The 17873-nt window shown below is 35.8% G+C and overlaps 1 protein-coding gene and 1 long non-coding RNA gene across 4 annotated transcripts in view; one reads left to right on the top strand and one right to left on the bottom strand.

The window, feature by feature from the left end:
• LOC139985667 (E3 ubiquitin-protein ligase MIB1-like) overlaps positions 1-17873 on the top strand; it is a 159531-nt gene that overhangs the window by 131268 nt on the left and 10390 nt on the right. The gene's annotated exons all lie outside the window — the stretch shown is intronic.
• Positions 5014-15896, bottom strand: LOC139985671 (uncharacterized). The gene is made up of 2 exons (XR_011799472.1): positions 14602-15896; positions 5014-10882 (listed from the first exon to the last, which is right to left on the bottom strand). It is a non-coding gene; the product is annotated as an uncharacterized lncRNA (long non-coding RNA).

Raw genomic sequence — 17873 nt, forward strand, 5'->3', positions numbered from 1 at the left:
GTTGAATATAAACAAATAAAAATCTCATAAATCCACATGTAAATAGAATTAACGAGAACATGTCACTGAAAACATTATTGTCTGTGTACAATTAGATCGTTCAATTACTTCATAGATAGTTATGAAAACAATAAAATAAAACAGTGCATAGCATAGTTCAATATTTACGTATTTCTTTAATTAAGACATAAAAATAATTAAAGTATTTACACACTTAGAGTAATAGAAAAATTGTTTTAAAAATGTTTAGAAATAGTTAGTGCGATGGCAAATATTAAAATTTCTTAAGGAAGTATATACTGTCATAGGAGATAATAAGATAAAAATTTTAAACATTTCTGTCGCCTACAAACAGGAATTAAATATATAATCTTCAAAAGAGTTGATGAGCTACTTTAAGTTTGGTAAAGGATAATTAAATTCTAAGATGATTACGTATAATAGGTGTAGAGTTTTATAAAAATTTATTTAATAATTCAGAGGATATTAAACTTTGGAAATGTAATTTACCAAGAATTTTAGATTGTTATTTTTCCAATATTTAACGTACTCGAAATATTTCAAGAAGATTTCTTGTTCCTTCAATATTGAAAGATATTAGATACAAAGAAAGAGAGAGGACAGGCACCGGCAAAGGAACGAACGTTTCAAGAAAAGCAAGCATACCTTCTTTCATCCGCAAACAGATCGTTTCATTAACAAATCAGAGGTTGTCCGGCACGTTTCATTAAAAGCACTCGAAGGCATTCCACGGTGATTTTCTAGTTATAGGAACACAGACGAACTCTTCCCGCTCGATGTGTATCGGGTTACGAGTTCGTTGTTGAAAATAGCCCTTACCCCGTGGTACTAACGGTAAAGACTTAAAGTAATCTCCGGCCAAGATACGAGACCGGAATTCGTTTTCAGAGCAGTTTTTAGGCGTCCTGATGAAAGAAAACCGCGGTATAACGTGGCGCAGGGCTAAGGAAAAGAAGGAAAAAGGAGAAAAGAAGAAAAATGGAAAAAGAACGAAGAACAGAAAAAAGGGGGAAGAAGATGGGTAGCTATCAGAAAAGAAACAGGAAGAAGAGACGGAGGAAGAGAAAGACGGATTGCGAACTGGTGGTTCTTGCAGCGGCTAATTATCATCGTTAATTTCGCCTGGAAGATAGAAAGTCGTCTAGACTCTAAAGTGGAACAGTTTTTCAGGTTTTGCTTTGGCCATCTTCCTCCCTCTTCCTTTTCGAGCCTTCGCGTTAACATGAAAAAAAAAAGTCGTTTGCTCGCTCGAAGGGAGGGCTTTTAAGCGGCTTAAGGATATTTGGCAAACCGGACGAATGTTTCTTTTATGTGTCTCCTTTGAGACATGTTTCCACCACTTCGTGTTCTTTCTCAACCCCCCGCCCCTCTTTCTTCACCGTCTTTCGTTCTCCTCCAGAGATAACGAATTATAATTGCTTTTCTAACGCAACCATCTGAGAAATTGTGGGGGCAAGGAAGTCTTCGCTTACCAGAAGCTTCCTTAAATTTTCAGAAGTTTTGTAACAGTAGAATACTTGTTGTATTTGCTGAATGCTATCTTTCAGAAAAATGCATCATTATAACCATAACAGACCAGACGTATGTTCAATTGTTAGAACATTTTATAAAATAGTTTGGTAATAATATCTAGAAATTATCTTTTGTAAATTTCGAATTGCACTGGATTTTACAAAATATTATACAAAAGTACGTCTACTTTATTATAACATTTATGTCTGTCAACCTCGAAGCTTTGTATTCAGTTTGCGTTGCTTACATAAAAGCAAATGTTATATTAGTAATAGTTAATTAACAATTAATACGAGCTTCTGCTAAAATATAACGTAAACAAATGTAGTGTCTTACATAAAATATGAGGAGCATTATGTCTAAGAGGTTAACAACCCGAATGGCACGAGTTAGTTCGTCTGAACAGGTTAAAGGCGGAAGAATAGTGATGGGAGAAGGTGTCGGAGGTGTAGAAAAAAGTTGGCGAAACAACGAGTCGAAAGGAAAATATAAAAGAGGCCGAAAGAAGCCACTCGTCGAGCCCCTAAGAAAGTGGCGGAATTCCCAGTTACGCCCCTAAGGCTAGCTGAAACGCGTCGCTTTTTGTTCCATGACAGATCCATGGAACTTTACATCAAACATATCTCTTCCACTGACACACACCTACTACAAAGGGTTAATATTGTTTGTCTCACAACTGCTAAAAGGATCGCGGGGAGGATCCATTAGAACAATGATTCTCGATCTTTTATGCTCCGCGTATCCCTGGAAACGCGCATGGAAACGAAGTACCTGTTGTGTATTGTCCTTATAAAAATGCAAATTTTCCAGTATTCGCCAATTGAAACTTTATTTGCTTCGCAAATTCTTTTTCCCAAAACTTCATCGTTTTACGATAATTTCCTTATGATGGGAGGTCGATGTCAGTTTCTGCCATACAATTAATCGAAGATTAATCTCAATTTCATTACAAAAAGTATCATTAAATGGTGACCACGATTGTTCGAATTGTAATATTTTGTATTGTAGATTATATATAGAAATTATTCATAGTACATATAAAAACGAGACAAAATTAAATATACTAAATTGAATATCGCGTCTGAAGCTTTTTTGATCATCTACGTGTGATTCATTGATAGCAGTTGAATGCCAAAAACCTCAGAAAATATCTTTCAGATACGATTCTTCCGCAACGCCGAAATCAAAGGCAATGCATCGATACAAATAATTTCACGGCTGATAATACAATGGAATAAAAAGCTTCTGTTTCCATCTCTGTTGCGCTCGTTTGAACACGAGCTGATATATAATCAGAATACACGTTTCTACATGCAACGGGGCAAATTACACGTGCAACGATTCGTTTTGCCGTTTTCGATAAACAAACGAAAGCCAGTTGAATGGTTTCGGGCAACCGCGACAAATCGAAGCGTGTCGCCTCGCTCTTTGACCGATTTGCCTGAACCGTAATTTTATGAATGGTCGTTGGCACGCGTCGAGCAAAAGCGCAGCCGCGATGAAATCACGTTACGTGAATTTCGGCCGCGAAATATGCAACGAAACACGACATTCGCTTCGTTCCTGCCACGATTCTCCTGAAATGGAAGCTTCCGAGAACGCGGCTTCAAACAAGCTGGAAAATATTCGTTACAGTCTTCGAAGTCGCGTTGCAAAGCTCGATCATAATTTCAATTACTCGAATATCTCGAGGTTGCTAGATCGGTGCGTGTCAAGTATCGTTCGATACAATGAAATTTTAATTACATAGAGCTTTTTCCAAAATATCGTATATTTAATCCTCGTGAGTTCTTCGGGTCATTCTCAACCGAATCGTACGTTTCTATCGTTAGAAAGTTTCTTAAGTTCGAGGGAAATACAATAGAATTTTAAGGATAGGAGTTAATCAGAATAATTGCAATACGATTTCATTCATTATCAGTTTTAAAATTTAAGAAGTCTTCGTTTGAATTTTTTTTTCAATTCTTTGTCATTTCTTCCTCTATGAATCTCTTTAAAATAATTGATGTAGCAAAAGATTGCTTTCACAAATGCTAAATTTATCTCTTCAGATACAATTCCGGTAATTTTTCCAAATTTAAATTCACGTAAGAGAATCGCAATATTATGAAAGTTTCATATTTTTCATAATCCTCTTGAATATACGTAATTCATAGTAAGTTTCTTATTCTCCGATATGATCGACGATTAACAGTAGGACGAAATTGGGCGGGCATTATCGGCGCGGCAAATTCAAACTTGGAAGAAACGTTTCATATGCAGCAATCTGATACAATGACTCACACAGTCATCCTCGATGGAATTCCATAAAATCGGTCATAAAATTTGCCAAATAGATCTTCCGCTTCCTTTTCTCAGTCCTCTTCCTCTCCTCTTTTTTTTTTTTTTTTTTTTTTTGGTTTATAACCTTCGGTCGCTTTTTTTCATTCGCTCTGCCGCTTTTTCGGAGGATGGATGGGCGAGGTGGAAGGGACTTTTGGAACATGGCCAACGCGCGAGGGCCGAAAGAGCTCGCGAAACTAATGACGAGACGAACTCAAAACAACAGAGGCATTATGACCATTAAAATCTGCGGATTGCAGTCCCTTTTGAAAGTCTGGCTAGGCTTTAAAGCCTGCCATCGGACCACGAAGCGACAATTTTACGGCATAATAAAACTTCGAAAACTGCGCACGTAAGAACTGATGCGTCGTTAATGGTCGACGTTGGCCCTTGGTATCGGCGGGAAATGTTGCGGATTTGTTCCGTTGGCCGAAGTGTTAACCCCTGCTTTATTAGGGTCGTTTTAGCTTCGACGTGTATCACGGATCGTTTCTTGCCACGCATGAATGTTGTCTGATTGCAGTTTCTGCTGAAAGTGGAACTGAATTTATGCGCTTTAAACAGAGATCGCAAACTTTTTGAAACTGAAACATTCGCAGCGGACAAGCAACAAAATTTGCAATTCCAAGTTATGAATGGACACCGATAAGTAAATTTCTGAACATAAATGTCACGGTATACGCCGATGTATGGAAAGTGATACATAATTGATTCGTATTACCAAGGAAAGAGTTAGAAAGACAAATTTATACCAATTAATATTAACCGTTGCTATTATTAATATTTATTCACTGTATATAACTAAGAGCTGCATAACTAATAAGCTAACGTAAGATCAAGGGCCAAAATTAGCGCGTGTCCAAATAGTCACGAACGACACTATTTCGTTACGATGCTAAATAAAACTTTGAAAATGTTATGTGTAGCGAATGACGTTTTCTATGTTTTAAAGCGTGTACATACGTTCATATATACGTCACTGTATACGTAAGTGTGAATTCGAGATATGAATATTTATGAGCTGAAAGTTAATTGGAAAAGCTTGCTCGTTGTATCGCACGAGTAATGTCCTGTCGAGATAATATCGATTAAGAATGAGCTGAAAGTCTCGCCACGTGTTTATCTGATTTATATCGTCTAATAGAGGGAAACTCGGAGTAAAATGAAACAATTAAGATTTAATCACGGAAATTACAAATGTAACAGGAACAAGTATATTTTTTCCCATTTTATGTTATACATTTTTATTTTCGTCTATAAAGCAATATTTCACTTTGCCTCACCGTTTCGCCTTGTTCTACAATGTTGGTCGTGTAATAGTAGTAATTAGTAATTATCAAGTTAATCGGTAGCTATTTAACTTCTTAACTACCCCTGTTTATACTATCGGTTAAAAATGCCGGATTTATCGCCCCCTTTTATTATTTGATTTATAATACCCGGTATGACAAGCATAATTCAAGATTATATATCTTTGATAATCTAAATAGCTTACGTCGAAAATAACCGTAACGTTATCATACCAATTTAGATACTACCAATTTATTTAGTTACACATTTTGTATAAGAATAGAAGAGACGAATAGCAACGGTAAGAAAGCAACAATGTTTAGGAAAATGATAAAACAAACATGAAAATGTCAAGAATCATCCTGCCTTTACGTTGCCTTTACGTTTATTCTTTTTTTTTTTTTTTTTTTTTTTATTAAAATAAAAGTACACCGCTTTGAAAATAAATCAACGTCATTTATTTACCCAGAGAGAGAAACACAGGGAGAGGACGCGAAACAAAACCACAGAAGTAATTTAAACCAAAGAGGAAAAGAAGAAGAGAGTTGATACTGCCTGCTAAACATGCCTGTCTATCAAAATTATTCCAACAAGTGTCATTCTTTGCTTTCGTTTCATAATTATAATCGTAATCGTAATAAGGTCGAAATCGTAATAAATTAATTGATTAATTAATTTATTATCTGCGACTATTATAAAATATACTATCTTGGCTGATATTTCGCAACGTTGTCGAGACCAATTTAACCGCTGAACGAATATGGCTCTCAGAAACTAAAACTACACCGATTCAAAGCTAAATAGAGGTTATTTATTTATATATTCGGTATAGAGGAAAGAAGAAGGAAAAAAGAAAGCAGCAAAAGGAGAAGGCTACATAAAGAGAAGAACACGGTAGAAAACAACGTTGACCCAATTGAGAGAGGGCGACAAAAATTCCAGCTGGCCGAGCTGTGTGGGAACGCGACTGTATTCAGGTGCACGTAGCACCGTACAAACAAACCCATTATTTTAAAATAATGTAAAATCTTATTTTCCTCGGTAACGAACGAAAGTCGTTATGAAGAGAAATAGGTCGAGCTGGAATCCGTGCTTTTTATCCCCCCATTGGACGAACAGGAAAAAGGAACTATCCAGGGTGGGACAGCAACGCGTATAATAAAATACCGCAAATAGAAAATTGGTGTTCACCGAGCAGACCTGAATGCACCACCGGTGAAATTAAAATGTTACGTCACCGGCTGTCTCGAGGATTACCACTCGTGAACGGGTATTTTAAGATCTTATTTAACATCCTCCCGCGTGTGCCACCCTTCCTAGTCTCGCTGATAACGTGAGAATTACCAGCTGCTCTATAGAGACAACGCTGCATAAAGAGGATGCTACCCTCCTTTGTCGCGGCTTTTCCCTTTCTTTTATATCTTCAGCTACCATTGTTCGATTTTCGTATTCTTTTTTTCCCCCTTTTCTCTTTTTCTTTTTTTGCAAACGAGTAATATCGCGCTCTCTCCCCGATTCACAAGCAACGATCGGACCCGTCATCACGCAAGGATAATGCAACTTGGAGAATTTCTTCGAGGCTAAATAAGAAGCGCGAAGATAATGTTCGTCAGACAGAGTCTCTTAGTTACTTTGTTACGAAACGAAATTCTTATCAAGCGAAATGATTAAGAAACGAGTTGTTCGGTTCGAAGAGACACATGTTACGATGCGAAACAATTTCTTTCTCATGATCGTGTCTTTCGATATTTAGATGTTTTCAGAATTTTCGAGGTATTTATGTGCAGAAGCGATCCATCGAATGCTTTCACGGAAGTTTCAAAATTGTCCTTAGACTATCGCAAACAATTTTATTATAAAAATAAACTAAGGTCAACTAAGATCGACTTGTAAATTCTTAGGGAGGAAACAGTAAGAGTTGGAAACGAAGAGAGTTCGAACTTCATATCGAGGTTCAGGCGTGAAACGTAGAAAACGGATAAAAGGAGAAGGTTATTTTGAAACGTAGGAAACGGATAAAAGGACAAGAGGGATGTGAAACTTGGATCCTTCCCCATCTCGTATATCAGCCAGATGACGTAAGAAATCGAGGGCTGGTGCAATAGCCCAGAAAATTCTTTCCCGACCAAGGTATATGCGATCGCTTAACGTTGATCCCTTATCAAGGGCACTGCGGTAATGAGTTGAATTAATTAATTAATTTTCCTGTGTTCTCGCTAATATGCACACTCCAATCTTCTGGAATTATTTAAAGACCACGGGGAAAATTGTTATGTGGATCACGTTTCCACTTTTTACAAGAAAACAGTTTTAAAATTCTATTACACTGCCAACTAATTTCTAAATTGAAGAAGAAGAATAACGTAAACTGATTGCACAAAATTACAGGTGAAATGTTGTATTAATGTAATTTTAATGCAATTTTCGATTTAAGGATTTTATAATATTTTAATCTAAATGAATAATCTAAAAGAGGTGAACAGAGCATGATCCGTAGGTATTTTAGAGCGTGTAAAATGTATAAAAGATGCTTATTATAATAACAGATGGAAAACGTTTAAAATAATATTTTGTTATACAGAAAGCTTTGCTTTCAAGAAAATGTATTTTTTTCTAATTCGATGAGTAGAGTCGGTTTTTCAGCTTCCCTTTAAAAAAAAATATACACAGTATTTTTCGACAAACGAATATTTTTGTACAAAAATACGAACAAAAAACGAAATAAAGAGAAGTTCTACCCAACAAAAATTTCTCTTTACATATTTTTCTGCACATGTGTTTTCATGCTTTGATATCATGATATAAATATAATCATAAATATAATAAAATAGTTTAAACAAATGATTCGTTGTATCAAATCGTAATTTTTTCTTTTGCATTCGAAACAAAATTTGTCCAAGCCTATTTTCGAAGATTACTGTAAATCCTTTAAAGCGTAACGAAAGTCTCACATACGTAACATATCAAGATGTTGACATGACCAAAATTTCATTAACGTGGCATATCAAAATATTAAGATAGGACTAAAATTTATTATTTCTAGATTCTAAAATAGCATGAAACTTTAAATAGAAACTCAGATTTTTCGATGACGCAAAGCTTTTCATCTCTATTGCATTTCTGTTTGCTTACACACGTATGGTTTACGCGCCATTTAAAATGGCAAGTTCGTTCGATACAGCATTTTACAGCTTCAACTTTGTTCCGATGAATTTATCGCCGATGCTTGAAACTGAGAATTCCGGGGAAAATTTCTCACACGACCTCGGCCTTAAACCTGACTCACCATGTGTGCACGCTGCTGAAGAAAAAAGAAGACCGAATATTGCGCAAACAGATGTATAACAGTCACGTAACATGTTGCATTATCCCACGTTAACAAAAAGTACGATTAATCGTCCTCTTGAATATGAAGCAAAACTTTCTCCGAAATTTCATCCGACTCGATTATAAGTATACAAATTACATTTTCCATTTATTACAAAGAAGAAGTAACAACGACAACAGTAAAGAAGATATAAAATAATATGCTACATTTTTATGCCAGAATCGATATTTTCTCTTACTTTTTACATCGGTGTTCAAACTATCTTCACTTAATCGTGTAATATTGTCAGGTTTCAATTAATATTAACTACCAAGCAATCTTAACTTCCTAATTGATCATCGATAATTAACTATATCTTTTTAATGTACAACATACCCAAATTTCCAAATAGAACGTCCCATATATTAAGATAAAACTTAGTTACTCTTTTATAAAGTCGTAAACGGATATCACGCGCTTCTAACGTCACCTGACAAACCAAATTCTCTATTACAAAACACAGTTTCGTCTTTTATCCCTAACTAAATTATTAAATTGGCGCTCGATTCTAACAATCTAAACCGAACTACCCTAATTCCGGTACAAAACTAACTTAAGAAATTCTCTATCGGAACAAATCACCTACTAAACACCCTATCACCCTAACACCATGTACCATAATCCACGGTTCCTTTCTCCTCTCGAAAAATACCGTTTGAAACGAAGTTGCCGAGAATTCGGTTAACGCGATCGCTCATTGCTTAAAGAAAGACCGATAACTCGTTTGGGAAAAAGAAACGATCTACTTGCTGAAGCCGGGGTGGTGACTAACGAGGATGCCGATCTCTCGGTGACTCCTACGTGACCACACCTGCGACTTGTCTGCTGCCATATTTTACGCCAAAGTCATTTCCATCGCCGTGAGAAAGTTCGAGGTTCGCTTTCACCCCTGATTCCTCCTTCTCTATCGTCTCCCTCTCTCTTTCTCTTTCTTGCTCCCTCGTTTCCCATCTATTGCCCTCTTTCCGCTGGGTCGCGGCGACCGTAACCAACTCCTTTTGCAATAACTTTTAAAGGAGCCCAGAATTAATATATTTTTTCAGAGCGCACGCCGGAATGGCTGGCCGGGTGCCGCGGTCGGGTATTGAACGCATAAATTACGCGGCTCGAGCCAAAGTGCTGCGATTGAAGTGCTTTCTTGCCCCTTCTGCCCTTCCCCTTCGGCTCTCCCGCCGCGCTTTTCCTCGTTTTTTCCTCCTTCGTCGCCCGCCTTCTCTCTTTCCCGTCTATCTCCGACAGCTCGACCACGAAGAACCCCTTTCCATCGACGCTCACCCCCCGTTCCACTTCCACGGAATCCAAACTCCGTGCGATGGAATTAGTTGGTAGTTGTGATTTAGTTTTGGTTCGAATACTACTCCCCTCTCTGCCCCCTTATACGTCCCTTCCGTACACTTTCTACCACCTTCTCGTCCTCTTCTCCATTTGCCTCTCTTCCTTACAAACACGGTTCAGTCTCGTCCCTCTCTCTTTCTCTCTCGTCGTCCAAGTAACCCCTTCGACAAGTTCCACCCAGGGAATTTCGATTTTCGTCACGGCAATGTCAGTTCGACGAAGAGATTTGAGGTTTGGTCACGGTGACGCGTAGACTGGATTCCATCTAACAACATCTTAGACCGTCTTATGACGCTTTGACACGGAATGAATAATTTGTCGTCGAGTTTGAGAAGCTTGAGAAAAGAGATACTTAATCGTCTGGTACACGGTAGTACACGGAGTAGTTCACAGTTGTCAATCGATGATTTTAGACGGTGGATTTTTATACGTTTATGGGAAATTTAAAAATGCAAGAATGCATAAATCATTGAAAATACAGCACTCGTTATGGCGTTTAATAGGCGAAACGTGTACCCCTGTGAGTCCTATCCTTTCAATTATTTTCATCGAAATATTTGCATAAATATCCGCAGTCTAGTCATCGGTTAACGACTGTAAACTACACTGAAGACTATTGCGTATAAAATAATTATGTATCTCTTTTTCTCTAGGCGAATTAAACTCAATGACAATTTAAACGTAAAATATTTATAACGTTTGTCTACTTCCACAAATATTCGTTCCTGAGAAATTCGAAAATTACTTCTCGTACGTTTGCTTCTTATTTACCGCGCAACTTATGCTACGAGTAAATCTAATAATAATGTTCGAAGATGTTTTCTTCGTATTTAAATGATTTGAAACAATACCACAGAGTTTTGAAAATCAAACGATGCGATTTCCAGAGAAACATGATTTATCAGCCGAGTGAATCATTTCTTAAATTTTTCCAGTTACTAGACTGTTCCTTATATGCGAACCTTGCGTAGGAATACTCGTTTTCTATTCAACAAGGACGTTGATTTTATTTACGGTCTACTGCTCGAGAAATTTCTGAAACAACGTTCAAATTGAAAAAAAGAGAAATGTAATATTCTTAGCATAATCGCAAATTAACTTAATTTTGTCTTTGTATGTAAAATATTTACTTCTTGTTCTTCCTTGTGATATAATTAAAAAAAAATATATTTTTTAAATTAACTGCTTGCAAATTACAATTTTAACATATAAGTAGACTATAAGCAAGCGACTAAGCATTTCAGTAGAAAGTCGATTAGCCATTATTCATAAGATGAGATTACAGTTTTAATTTATAAACCACAATAATTAGATAATAATTTGGAAAAATAATTTATAAGTGTAATTTATGAAATACATTAAACCGTATTTTCTGGTAATTACAAAAGCTATCTGTTCACGTTTAGACAACGGTATTTAATAATAAGATAATCGCTGTAAATAATTTTTAATCAGATCTCGGAAGCGAGAAGCGAAATTGGAGCGTGTTAAATGAATTCAGACAGTAGCACGTGCGATAGCGACATGTTAATCCTCCAGTTAATTCAATCCGTTTCATATTTTACGATTAAAAATTAAACGCAAGCCTCGATCAATCATGAAAAGAAAGAATCTTCGAGTATTTACTGCGTTGATTTCAAGACAAGTTACGTTAAATCCTCGAAAATAATTTCTCCAAATTTAAACAAAAATTTACGTATACTGTTATTTCAAATACATTTCGACAAAAGTGGAAACTTTTTCGAATCATGACTCTTATCTCGCGTACATCACGAAATGACAGAAAATGGACGAATCGAATCAACGAATCGGAGAGCCGAAAGAGTCCGAGACCGCTTTGAAGTGCATCGGTCCTCTGCGACCACTAGGAGTGCCAATTCTGGTAGAAGCACCGGAAATTGCGTCACGGTAGCTAACGGGTTTCTGCATATTAGCTCACTCGTCCATCTTTCTCTCTCTTTTCGTACTTTTTTCTCTCTTCTTTCCTTTTCTTTCCATTTTTACTTTTGCATTTCGAACCTCGATTCGAATAATTCCAAATATGTACATCGATTTAATCCTGACACGGCTAGCCGCGAAAAATTTTCTTTGCATAATACCGATAATTTTTTCTAATTGATTGTATACAGTCACGTGAATCCTTATAACAGATTATTAGCATCTCGGTTCGAATCGTAAGTTAAATTTTATCACTTTTCAGAGAGATTGGTTTATTTTAAACATTTGAGCGGTTCTACTCTTCGATTAAATTTGATAGCTTCAATAGGAGAGGAATTAACATCAAACTACCACGTAGTAACAGAAAATTTATTGCAGCGTAGGACGAGATTTTAATTGAACATTTATTTTTTATTTTATAGTACTTTTATAAAAAGAAGTGATTTTGTTTTTAATAAACGCGACCTAGTTTATATGTATGTTCAATTTATTAAATAAACTTGTTATTCCGTGAAAGTAAGATATTTTTTATGTTGAAAATATTTCTTATTCTTTCTTATATTATGTTCTTTCTTATAAATATTATATATAGTATATATCATAGATTATTATATACTAATTCTGTATTATAAATAATTAACCGTGACACATTTTGTACACACGTAGTCTGATATTATTTTACAATTTAATCTTCCTTCCTTGATGAAAAGATAGTGTTTCATAAAACCAAGAAACGAGAAGCTTTTAAAAAATATTACAATCGCAGAAAGGATGAAAGGAAGCTCGAGAATGAACAAAGCTACATTATATTATTATAAAGAAACTTTGATCAAGATAATTTTATATTTTATACAGAGACAAAGATACGTATCAGAATTATATTTTTATGTTATTTCTGTATTATTCTATATTATTGTGTATCAAGTAAAAACATATACGTGTCCACAAAATGTGTCATACTTACTTAAAAACATTATTTTATAATTCAAACAAATGGATAAACAGATGAAACGTCCATTCCACAAACTTTGCCCTTAAAACCTTAAAACACCTTTTCTCGAAGGAAACTTACAATTTACCAAACAAATCTCGCGAGTAAACGTTGCAAACATTACGTTAAATCCACCCAACAGTTCTTCCATTTTCTTCACGGAGAATAATGAAATCCTTCGCCAAGGCGTTTTCTTCTCTGTTATTCATAAAAATACTGTGGGAAGGATGAAAATTCATATATTCAAATTGATTCTCGTGCGAAAGAGGTGAAGCGCGATCTCACTTCCGTCGTTAAGAACGGAATTGAAGTGCCGATGCAATCACGGGCCATGCCCATTGCTCGCCAACTCTTTTCAGTCCAAGCAAATCAAGCGTATTTAACAACAGATTGCCAGTGTGGAATAACAACGTCAATGGTTGTGCGCGGTTGATACTACCATTGACCGATCCCTAACTGGTCTTTTCCCTCGAAAAATTCTCAAATCAATAGAAAATCGGTTCGACGAACCGAATACTAAATTCAAGTTGTCCTGAAATTGCAACGACGAGTACAACACATCGATACGCGTTTGCTTGGAAAATTAAAGGAGATTTGTTCGTACGTCGAAAGTTCATCTCAGATAAATTTTCATAAAACGAACTGACAGAAATATTCTTTTATTGCTTTTTGAAAAATATTAAAAGATAAAAGCTGTTCCATCATATTATATATCATTTAATTCAGATATGTAATAATGCGATATAAATCCGCAGTTTTAATCAGAATAATTAATTAGAAGTAATAATTAGAAGTAAAAATTCATCAAACACAAAAATCAGAAAAATCTGAAATAAAAAAATCCCTTTTCGTTCGTTCGTTTCTCTTCTTCGTTCCAACTACTCATTTTTAAAACGTACATCTCAGCTACGAGACATTATATCTCGGTCTTACAATTCCGACAATTCTAAATCCTAATACTAAAAACTAGTAGCGTCGATGAAGTTTAATCACAAACAGTGATAAGCCAGTGACGCTCGGTAAAAGCAGTTGATAAGTCAGACAATGTATACGAGACAAGTGTGTTATACTATCCAATTTTATGGTCACTTAAAAAGCGAAAAAAAAAAAAAAAAGAATGGAAAATAACAAGAAGTCCCGGAAGATTTGATTTAACAGTATCTTTAAACGTCTCTCGAAGTACAGGTCGTAGAGGACGCGGCGAGAAATTTATTTCCGTGTGTACAGACGATACACGCTTCTCAAATTGAAGAATTGATGGACAGGGAAGCGTGGAACGAGAAATTGAAGGTTTATTTATCGCTCGCGGAGTTTTGATCGAATCGATTCCTCGGCTCCGTGAATGGCTGATAGGAAATCCGAAAACTTCGAAACAATCTCTCGAGGAGACGCGTGGCCAAATGAAAAAGAAGATAAATGGAATTTCGCCTGAATTCTGCAAAGCTGTCGAGATAAACAGTTTCCAGGTTAAAAAGATTCGATATCGTAGTATCTCGATGATATTTCTCAAAATCTCAAACCGCATACTTCCTATGGGTCTTTGTCGTCGTTTCGAACATAATCAGCAGACTGTGAACTTTCGCGTATTCATAGGAAATTTGAAGATTTAAAAATGCACGGAATGTACGTAATATGCAAAGATATAGAAAATATCCGGAATATATTTTCTACACAGGTTCTATTTTTTGAACTATACGTATTTAGAAAGCGCAAATTAATAACATTAATCGATCGAATCATATTTACGCAATCTCCACGGTCGTCAAGCTTGATTTATCTCGTTTAAGCGTCAATTAATGACCACGTGAAGTCGTACATAACTTACCCACAAAAGTAACCATTATTCAATAACCGAAATTTGCGTGCCTTATCCCTTAGTTAAAATCATCCATCATCAACACCTGAAACTTTCTAAAAAGAAAAACGTCCACTTTGTACAATCCACTGTTTAATCCCATTGAAAGTAACATTATAATACGAAAATAAATAAATAACCAAGTGAAAAAATACAATTTCTACGAACTAGATCGTATTACTTTCTTTTAGAAGTTGCCAAATTACAAGGAGTTCACGTGCTCGTCGACTATGTTACATACTATACTGGTTATTTATATTATTATATCGTTGTTCGAAAAGTTCGTAGCGTTTCTATTACGAAAATACCGTACATAGCCGAATAATAAAGAGAATTAAGACGAAACATCGAAATTTCGTTAATAAAAGAAGTTTTATTTTGTCGGTGAAACGATGTCGAGCCTCGTATATCCAAGAAATTTTCAATCTTAACTGCAACGTTCACATCTAACTGTCTTATTCACCGAATATAGTATAATCTCGCTATTTTATGGTCGTTATGAAACCTAATCAAAAGACATAAAGAAGAAGCGAGTTACTGTGAGCATTTAAAAGCTATTCGAAGGAGTTCGTTAATCGAGAAAAACGAGAAAGCAAAGAAAAGACTCCCGAAGTTACATGTACGAGCAGAAGAAAGTCTAACCCTGATTAAATCTTTCTGAACTTTCACTACGAATTTACCGAACAACCTGACGGTTATCGGAGAATTGTTTGGTTCGTTCGATTGGAACGCGTGAACACGGTGAAAATCGATACGAACGCGATCGAGAAGAGATATTCAAAGAGCGATGCACGATCCGTAGGTTGCACTATGTCAATTATATTTAGCACTTTGCCATATGATCTCTTCCACTGACTCACAACCATCGGACGGAACGTTTCGCGAGCAAGAGTGAAACGAGCAGAACGAGCGAACCGCACATCGGAAACAGAGGCGCGTGTACATCGGGTTCTCGGTAGACTCTGCAATGATGCCTCGTTTGTCAGTGACTCACTAAATGCACGATATATGCACGTGTATGTCCGTGCACGCCCGCTGTACGCGTGTAGGATGATACCGATACAAAGTGGACGAGATTCGAGCAAGTATCTTGACTGTATGCTGAATCGTGCCATTCATTAACCAGATTCCCCCTTTACAATTATTTTGACCGCCACGCATTATCGGTAGTCGTTTCTCTGTTCGCCTTGTTATTTATGGTATTCGAAGAATTAACGATGGCCCCTTAATGATCGAATATCTTTTGCTTTTCCACGGACGATAACCGCAGTTGCATTCCGCATTAAATTCTACATAATTTAAGGATATCATGAGAAAAGTTTAAATACATTTATCGTCGGCCAGGTTTCGGGGATTTTCGAAATGTAACGAAGTTTATCTCCTTCGTATTTGACGTTGCATGCATATACGCGATATTATATGATACTTTCGTCAAATATTATCTAACTATGTGATAAATATATTTACAAAGCTGATTTCGAAATAGAGCATTGCGCAGTCTTCACAAAAGTATCCGAAAAAGATACTTTTCAGAAGAAGAACACTTTTCACACAGCCAAAAAGAGAACTGGATTGGTAAGAATTAGAATTCTTTTCTACGTTAAAATTTTTATTTCGATAGTTATATATATAACTGTTATAAAAATTTCATTGTGATATTTTAGTATTATATACCGGATAAGTCGATAAGAAGTACTATCTGAAAGAACTCCTTAGCGTATTAAACGAATTATGTTGCATTTCAAGGGACTCATCGGGTAAATGCAATTTTATTTTCTAATATATTTTCCGAGATATCTAAATGACCTTTGACTTTTTAAGTGACGCAATATATTCTTTATGACATTATTCCATCCAACTGGACGTTCTCTACAAAAAAATATTAACCTACTTATGGCGAAAATCTATTGGTTTGGCAGATATTTCAACTTTGATTTGTCTGCGTTAAATTTTACAAATTAAAGCTAAAATATCTGCCAAACTAATGATTTTTCGGTATAAACAACTTAGCACTTTTCTGTAAAGAATATCCAGCTGGGTCAAGTAATGTTATAAAAAAATATACAGCGCTATTTAAGAAACTCCAGGTCTTTTTATATCTCAGAAGATGTAAGTTATAAGAAAATAAGATTTTGAATCTAGTTAGAAATTAGAAACATAATTCATTTAAGAGGTTTCTCGATCAAATCAATAACTAGCGAGTTATTTTAGATAGTATTATTTCTTATTGACTCACCATGTACGTAAAGGAAACTTGATAACAACGAAGTCGAGCATATCGACCATTTAATAAACGAAATCGCAAGTGGATCTGTACCGAGATGTGAGAAACGTGTACATGTAATGGAACGAGACATCGTATGACGGCGACATGTTTGATATCTTGGCACGTCACATCATATGCATAGTAGAAGATACGTCACGCAAGTATCAGTTACAGCAACCAAGCAACGGGATGACGCGATGCTGACGATATTGCTATTACTCTCGTGTCTATGAAGTTTTATTTTTTGCAAATTAATATGATCGTTGCTAGCGCGTTACGCAAGCCAGCACGCGATTAGGCTAACTTCGAAATGACTACACGCTTCAAGGATAAAACTGTTCTACGAATAAAGCGTGCAAATGGCATCATCAATGCTAATAAACAACTAAACGTCACAAACTATTGGCTCATGCTTCCTTTTATTCCTGACCTAGAATCGACCATCTGCTCGAAACTTTAAAGATTTATTCGCGAAAACGCGTTGCGAAACGATATTCAACGATATCGTGGAACAAAATTTTTGACCATGGAATAACAAAATTAAAATGTTCCTTGTAAACATACCAATTCGAATAATGACAAGAATACTTGATTAATATTAAAATTCTAGTTTTATCGAAATTCTATCACAGCAGTATACATACGTAGTGACGATATTTATTTAATCCGTTGTAGTTATATACCGCCAACAGCGGTTTGATTCTATTGGAAATATAGTTGGACGCTGCCCTGGAGAATATAGCCAAGAAAATATTTATTTTGGAGAGGAAAATATTTTTGGACGGCGTTTCAGCTAAACTCTCGAAACACACGGAAATTGATTTTTTTTTTTTATACCATCCTGAGGCTATTTTACTAAAAGTAATATTTTCTTCCTCCTTTCTTTGGGTAAATAGAGATATAATTATCATTCTTGACGGTTTTTTGCACGCATTACTTATCAGTAATTAACAATTAGAAACTTTTTATCGATTTT

Source organism: Bombus fervidus, chromosome 3, assembly GCF_041682495.2.
Source record: "Bombus fervidus isolate BK054 chromosome 3, iyBomFerv1, whole genome shotgun sequence".
In the NCBI taxonomy this organism is placed as follows: domain Eukaryota; kingdom Metazoa; phylum Arthropoda; class Insecta; order Hymenoptera; family Apidae; genus Bombus; species Bombus fervidus.